This window comes from Aegilops tauschii, chromosome 7 (assembly GCF_002575655.3).
Source record: "Aegilops tauschii subsp. strangulata cultivar AL8/78 chromosome 7, Aet v6.0, whole genome shotgun sequence".
NCBI lineage: Eukaryota > Viridiplantae > Streptophyta > Magnoliopsida > Poales > Poaceae > Aegilops > Aegilops tauschii.
The window spans coordinates 529547447-529555179 of NC_053041.3; the positions used below are offsets into that span (position 1 = coordinate 529547447).

The 7733-nt window shown below is 50.6% G+C and overlaps 1 long non-coding RNA gene across 1 annotated transcript; it reads right to left on the bottom strand.

The window, feature by feature from the left end:
* Window positions 1-211: 211 nt before the first annotated feature.
* Window positions 212-3870, bottom strand: LOC141027726 (uncharacterized). Its single transcript, XR_012189542.1, has 2 exons — window positions 3227-3870; window positions 212-478 (listed from the first exon to the last, which is right to left on the bottom strand). It is a non-coding gene; the product is annotated as an uncharacterized lncRNA (long non-coding RNA).
* Window positions 3871-7733: the final 3863 nt, after the last annotated feature.

A 7733-nucleotide genomic window follows, 5' to 3' on the forward strand; every position in this document is an offset into this window, starting at 1 on the left:
GTAAGACACACAGCCAATGTTAGTAAAAGTTTTTCAGTGACTAGACTCAACTTCGGCCAAGGAGTTGGAAAGGGGGCTACCTACAGGCAGTCGGCTCTGATACTAACTTGTGACGTCCTCGATTCAATTGTACACTAATTATACACGCAAATGTGTACGATTAAGATCAAGGACTCACGGGAAGATATCACAACACAACTCTAGACACAAATAAAAATAATACAAGCTTTATATTACAAGCCATGGGCCTCGAGGGCTCAAATACATAAGCTTGAAAACACAAGAGTCAGCGGAATCAATAATATCTAAGTACAGACATAAGTTAGAAAAGTCTGCCTTAAGAAGGCTAGCACAAAAGTAGCAACGATCGAAAAGGCAAGGCCTCCTGCCTGGGAGCCTCCTAACTACTCCTGGTTGTCGGCGGTCTCCACATAGTAGTAGGCATCAACGGTGGCATCTGGCTCCGGGGCTCTGCCATCTGGTTGCAGCAACCGGAAAGAAGAAGAAAGGGGGAAAAGGGGGAGCAAAGCAACCGTGAGTACTCATCCAAAGTACTCGCAAGCAAGGATTTACACTACATATGCAACATTATCAAAGGAAGGCTGTATATGTGGACTGGGCTGCAGAAATGCCAGAATAGAGGGGAGAGCCTAGTCCTATCGAAGACTAGCATCTTCTGGAAACCACCATCTTGCAGCAACATGAGGGAGTAGAGTAGCATAAAGCAAAGTAGTAGAAGTGTTATCAACCTCGGCCAGAGATCCTTTCCCGACTCCCTGTGAGAAAGAAAATCCCAGAGCCATACTATCCAGTTATCATCACAAATCAATTCTCATCACCATCCAGTTCTCATCACAAGTATCCAGTTCTAGTTGTATCGATTGGGATATAACTCCAAGTGTCCGTTACCGTAGGACAGGCTATCGATAGATGTTTTCTTCCCTGCAGGGGTGCACCAACTTACCCACCACGCTCGATTAACTCCGGCCGGACACACTTTCCTGGGTCATGCACAGCCTCGGCCAAACAATACGCCGCAACCCGACCTAGGCTTAATAGAGAGGTCAAGCACGCCGGACTAAACCTATGCCCCCAGGGGTCATGGGCCATCGCCCCGGGAACTCCTGCACATTGCGTGGGCGGCCGGTGAGCAGACCTATCTACCTCCTTACAAAAGGCGGGAGCTTACCAGTCCAACCCGGCGCGCGTCGCTCAGTCGCATGACGTCTATTAAGCTTCGGCTGATGCATACGACGCAGAACGCCCATACTATGCCCACATGATGGTTAGTGCTATCAGGCCAGAGGCCCCTCGGATCAAATATCCAAATCGTAGTGGATTAGGAACGCGCAGTAACAAGCAGAGACTCACGAAAGATGTGACCCCGTTGCCCCATCTCGAGGACTTGCGGCAAGGGCTAGGAATGCCCGGCCACGCCTCGTTATTATCTCGCGGGCACCCTCCAGGTCAACCCGTCTCCACATCACTCGCGGGTACCCCTCAGGGTCGACCCGCCTTTCCAAGTAACAGTGGTAAACTCCAACTATCCGTGTGCCCAAACATCAAGGGGAAAACCTGAGGAATCACCCCCGGTGAATTCCACTCGATGTAATCATCAAGGTGAACGTAAGAGGAACCACCCCCGAGGTTCACACTTGAGGGGTTGCACGACAGTGTCGTATCGGAAGTGGTTAAGGCGGAATCACCCCCGATGACCACGACTGAATAGCTACACTACAGGGTTAATATCAGAAGTGCTGTAGAGGTCTCACCCTCGGCACTCGATAGTAACCCAGTAGTGTCGAGCAACTAAGGGGAAAGTGATGAGCGGTGTCGGGGCCTGGTTTTCGATCCCGTTGATCGGGTCTTCAATGATGAAGCAGGGGCAACAAGGATAAGGTGGGGGTCACTGATGGATCAATAACCAACCTATACTAAGCAGTTTAAGATAAGCAGGTAAGGTACAATGAGCAGGTTACAAAAGCAGGCTATGCATCAGAATAGGAGCAAACAATAACAGTAGCAAAATCTAATGCAAGCATCAGAGAATGGAATGGGCAATATCGGAATGATTAAAGGGGGGGCTTGCCTGGTTGCTCTGGCAAGGAGGGGTCGTCGTCGACGTAGTCGATCACAGGGGCAGCATCGGTCTCGGGGTCTACCGGAGAGAAGAGGGGGAAGAAACAGTAATATAAAGCAAACATAGCATCACAAAGCATAACGTTGCAATATGATGTGCCGGGTGTGACCTAACGTATGGCTACACGATGTAGGTGAAGGGGGAATTCAACCGGGAATGTTTTCCCGGTTCCAGACCTGTGTCAGACAGATGACCGGAGGGGGAATGTTCCTGGTTCAGATAGTTAGAGGCATCTGACAGGTAAACAGACCGCATATCCGGATTCGTTGGATTTTTCTGAGCAACTTCCATGTAGAAAACATTTTCATCCGAGTTGCAGTTTATTTTATATGATTTTTCAAAGTTTTAATCATTTTCTGAAATTTTTGGTTTTATTTAATTCGGGTTGACCAAGTCAATTTGACTAGTCAAAACAGAAAGGGGGTGACCCACATGTCATTTTCTATTAGACTAACTAATTTAATAACTAGTCTAATTGAACACATGGGGCTACTTAGCATAGATTAAACTAGTCCCCAATTAGTCCACAAACCTAAATTAAAATTAGTCCTGAACTAATCCTAGCTAGTCACACACCCAACACACACTGTACGCATACACCACACACACAGCACGCACACTCGGCCATGGCCTTGTCCATGGACAACCACAAGCGGCAGCATAGCAGCGCAGCAGCAGCATTGAAGCTAGGCAGCGGCAGCAGTGAGCAAAGCAGCAGCAATGCAAGGAGCAGGGTAGCGGCAGGAGCAGCAGCTTAGTAGCGGCAGCAGGAGGAAGTAGCAGCAGCAGTATGCGGGAGCAGCAAGCGAGCACCACCGGGCAACAAGCAGCACGCAACAGTCAGCAGCCAAGGAGCACGGGGCACACGGGAGCAGTGGGCAGCGGTGGCGCGGGCTGCAACGGCAAGCCAGGCGTGGCGTGCCGCGCGGCACCCGCATGGAGCCTGGCCACAGGGCGGCCAAGGCGCGGCCTGGACGCGACGAGCACGGGATTCGGGACGGCCACTGCGAGCTTTGGCCACGGCAGAACAACGACGGAACGGAGGGGATTCGAGGGGGAAGACGGGGAATCGACAGAGGAGCTCACTGTGCGCCTGCAGAGGTGCGTAGCGGGCTCGGGGAGGGCTCGGTGGCGACGAATCGAACGGCAACGTCCGGCGGGGCAGAGGATGAAGGCGAGCTCGATCCGCTCGGTGAAGGGGTGATGAACTTGATCTGGCGCTTGCAGTCTACGTGGACGAGGCCGGCGGAGCTCCTGGACGCCTTCTTGGGGCTCAGGGAGGACGATGGCTATGGCGTCGTCGACAGCAAGCTCCGGTGCGCGGTGATCAATTCGATCCAGTGTGAGAGAGAGGCAGAGCGGCGCGAGGGGGAAAGTGAGGGGATCGGTCGAGGTGGACCTAGGGTTTCCTGGGGACGCACTTATAGGGTGGGAGAGGTTACGTGGAGGCCATCCATGGCCATGGCTCCATGGATGCTTGACACGCACGTCCTCGGTCTCCTCTCTGAAGAGGTGGAGGAAAGGCTGATGGTGGGCTGTGATGTGCACTGTAGTGTTGGGCTATAAGCCCATAGTGCACTTTCCTTTCCTTTTCAATCTTTTATTTTATTTTGGTTAAACTATAAAGCTCCTGTTTTATAATTAAAAGAGGTACCAAATGGATGTTGATCCTGAGATTCGGCACATAAATACTATGCAATGTAACGATGACACACACAAGTTTCTTTTGTAATTTTTGGAAATGCATAAATATTTGTTTATTTTAGTAAGGCCAAAATAATTGCTGCTGGACCATTTAATAATTTCTAGGATTTTATTTGTGAGTCAAATGAAGTTGGATTCAACCTGTAAATGGTCAGGGGAAATTATACTAAAATCCGAACATTTTAGGTTTTGACATTTGAAGACTTTTTTACGTTAATTTAAATTTGAATTTGAATTGTGATTTGGATCAAGTGAAGATTAGCAACAGTAACATGATGACATGGCACCATTAATAGGGGATTACTGTAGCATGGCACTGGGGGTGTTACATAGGGGTAAGCACAGGAGCCAGGCAACCCAGCTTGGCCAAAATCTTAGTCAAATTGATGCATATGTATGGCTTTATAATGATGATTACGGAAGGCGGCCCTTGTCTATTAAATACAAATGTCGATGATATGTTTATTTTGACTTTGTTGCGACCGTTTGTCAGTTGTAAGTGGTCCATCGTCAGCTTCCACCCCCTTGTAGATGCTAGACAGGGTGTTTCCGCAATAACAAACAACCCTTAGCCGATGTCTTGTTTCCCGAAGGCGGTTGTGTTAGCGGAAACGAGGCAATTAGATATGCGGGCTTTATAACTTTCACTTAGTCATAGGAGCTTAAAGTTGGGAGGCCAAATATTAGCCCCCGGTTAATGTTCGGCAACAGCCGAGGTCAAGCCGTTAACACTTCGGCCAATATTATGAACGGCCCGTCGCTTAACACGGGGTGACCTCCATCGATCTTATAGTTTAATACAGTCGTCAGATTACTGACCAGTTTACGCTTATTGTGACAGTCAGTTTTCAGCTTTCTCCACTGAGGCGCTTAACCAAGCGAGCTGGAAGCACAATCGCAGTGGTTCTCCCTTTGCACACCTAGCCGAACAAAGCGGCACGTAGGAGGCAAGCGCAGGAGCAGGGCAACACAACTATTGTCCGAAGACACAATTCGAAACCGATGCATATATAGCAATATCCGAGGATGTTTTTGCCGAATCTCTAAAGGTGTCCGGCGTTGCACTGCGAGACTTATGCTGGAAACACACAAATAGTTTAAAAGTGCCATAGGCTTGGAAAACCAAAAACTTCAGTAAAAACTTGACGTCCGAACTAAATCAAGTGTTCGGTGCCAATCCGAAAATTGGTCTTAGGAAAAAATTGTGCTTCTGTCGTGCTTTAACATGACACATCCTATCTCGAGACTTCAAGCGGGTCAGCCTACGGCTTCGACCTCCTATCCCGAAGGCGGAGTACTTCTCGTTAGGCCAGTTTAGCAAACTAAACACTAGCGGCTTTGAGAGAGAAATTAGGCTCCCTGGCTATTGACCACACACTCGCGTCGAAAAAAGGAGTGATAGAAAAAGACTTTGCGACGACTAAGAAGAAGAACACTTATTATAAAACAGCTCACATAAATTTAAGAGCCCCCAGTTAACAGGGGAAATGAAGTGTTTTTAATCAAACAACGTTTGTGAGCATGGTCGAACCGAACACAAATTAAAAATTAAAAACTTTGAGCATGAAAGCGACTTAGCTGGTTAATGTGTTCGACATTGATGACGTGGTCCGAGCTTGATGTGGGACAAGGTCCCAACCCCCAAGCCGGTCCCGAGGTGGCGGGGCGAAGAGCTCGGCACTCCGAAGTGGCGACGTAGCACGGCCAATGTGGCCAGGTGTAATCCCCAGTCTGACTGAGGCGACGGAGTAGGCCGGTAGTATGACGACGAAGTCCTCGGCATGGGTTAATGAAGTGTTGAAGAAGCCCCCGGTCTAGCCGAGGTGACGTGGTATGTCGATACGCCGAAGTGACAGCGCTTCCCAACCCGGATCATTTACCTGTGCACAGAAAATAGTGCCAGCCGGAGATAATAGTAATAATTTTTTTAAAGGTTGCATGATTAATAATTTATGCAAAGTGAGTAATAAAAGAAATATGGCCCGTGCGCCGAACACCTGACGAGGTAGGACCCTCTTGATGATGCCGAAGTCCCTAAGGCAACCGAACATGTCGGTATGGCAATTCGATCAACAAGGTGATCATGCGAGCCGATTTATGCCAATTGGGTCGATGACGTTGGCTTGCCGAAGTGCCCGCGTGACCCAGCCGAAGTCGATGACCTACACACATAAAATAGTGTGGTCCAAAAAGAATAATATATATATATATATAATCCTTGCATAATTGCTTTTCACAAAAACAATTTATTTAAAGAGATGTGGCCTGGCGCCGAAGTCAATGTCGATGCAGGGCGTCGGCGTGACGTGGTGAAGGCGTGGCTAAGCCTGAATTCACAGGCCGGTCCGAGTTCCGGATGCGGCATTCGCCGAACAGTATACGGTGACTGACCGAACCACCACGCGACCGTCGTTAATGCGGCCACCATTTGGCAGACCTGTGTACAGATGATGGAACAAACAGAGTAATAATTCCTCAGGAAAAATAAACCCAAGCAAGAAAAAATTATTAGGATTAATAGCACCTGGTTTACCTGTTGTAGCAATATGAAAAAAGGTTACTCCCAAAATTGGGACTCGATCCACACACCCATTGCCTGATGGGCGATGAAGCGATGGCATGGCGATGCTGGCAAAGGTTGGCTCGTCGAGGCAAAGCCCCTGGTCCAACTAACATGATGAAGCTGGTCGGCTGGTGATGCCGAAGTCACCGGAGTAGACTGATGAAGAGATGGCGAAGCCCCCGTGCTAGGCCGAGTTAACGGAGCGGATCGGTAAGGAGACGTTGCAGCTGCCATGTCAGCCGAGATGTTGAAGCAGTTCGGCGTGATGGACATCAGCTTGAAGAAACAACAGTGCGGTCATGCCGACGCTGGTCATAACTTGTGACGCGGTCAAAGCCGGATTGATGAAGTGACCGAGCGGCAATGTCGGCGCGCCTGACCCATGCAATCTGTGGGGGCGATGGTGTGGGTGATAATTTAGTCTTCGCGGTGCTGAACTCTTGTTCGGCTTGCCGAGCTGATGATCCGATAAGGTTGGGCTCGGCTCAATGAAGTGATGATCTGTCTAGCGCAGGTCGGCAGACATGGAGTAAAGGCTGGTTTGACACCGGAGTGATGGTGAAGATTACCTCCGAAAAGGAGTGTTGGTGTACAAAAGTAGGGGCTCTCTTTTTGACCCCGTTACTTGTGCACGGGCAGTCAGAGCCGCGCCCACGACCACACTGAACAGGGCAGAGGAGGGAAGCTGGAGCACAAGGCAACCAGAGCAACGTCAAGACCCAGAGACCACAAAGAGCAAAAGGGCGAGGCGGCCTCCGCGGCCCCGGCAAGACCCTTGCCGGGGCAACTTGCCCGACGCCAGCAGAGTGTGCCACCCTTGAGCCCACGGGTTCCAACACCACCAACAAACCACATTGGAACCAAGGCTCGGGAGGCACCTCTGTGGTGGCATGCAGATCTTTATCAAGATCATAAACACACAAGATCAGATGAGGACCAGAAGACGACGACCCTCGGCGAGATCCTAGCCGAGGAAATCCATGAGACCCCCGGCGAGCGCCTTGCCGGGGACGACCGCGACACCACGGCAAGACCCTTGCCGGGCCCCCGGCAAGGCCCTTGCCGAGAGCATCAGCGGGACCACAGCTAGGCCCACGCCTGCCAAGACACCACCGTCGTCCCCATGCAGCTGCCAGCTCAACTAGCTGAGCAGGCACCTGCGTGGCGACGAGCGGCCTCCACGACCGATCCAGCAAGCACCTGCGTGGTGGCATGCAGATCTTCGTGAAGGCTCCACCACCGCGCCAGCCCAGCAGCCAGCCAACATGGAGCCACGACGCCTCGTCAGCTCGGACGCGTGTCGAAGCCAGGCGAGGCGGCGACAGC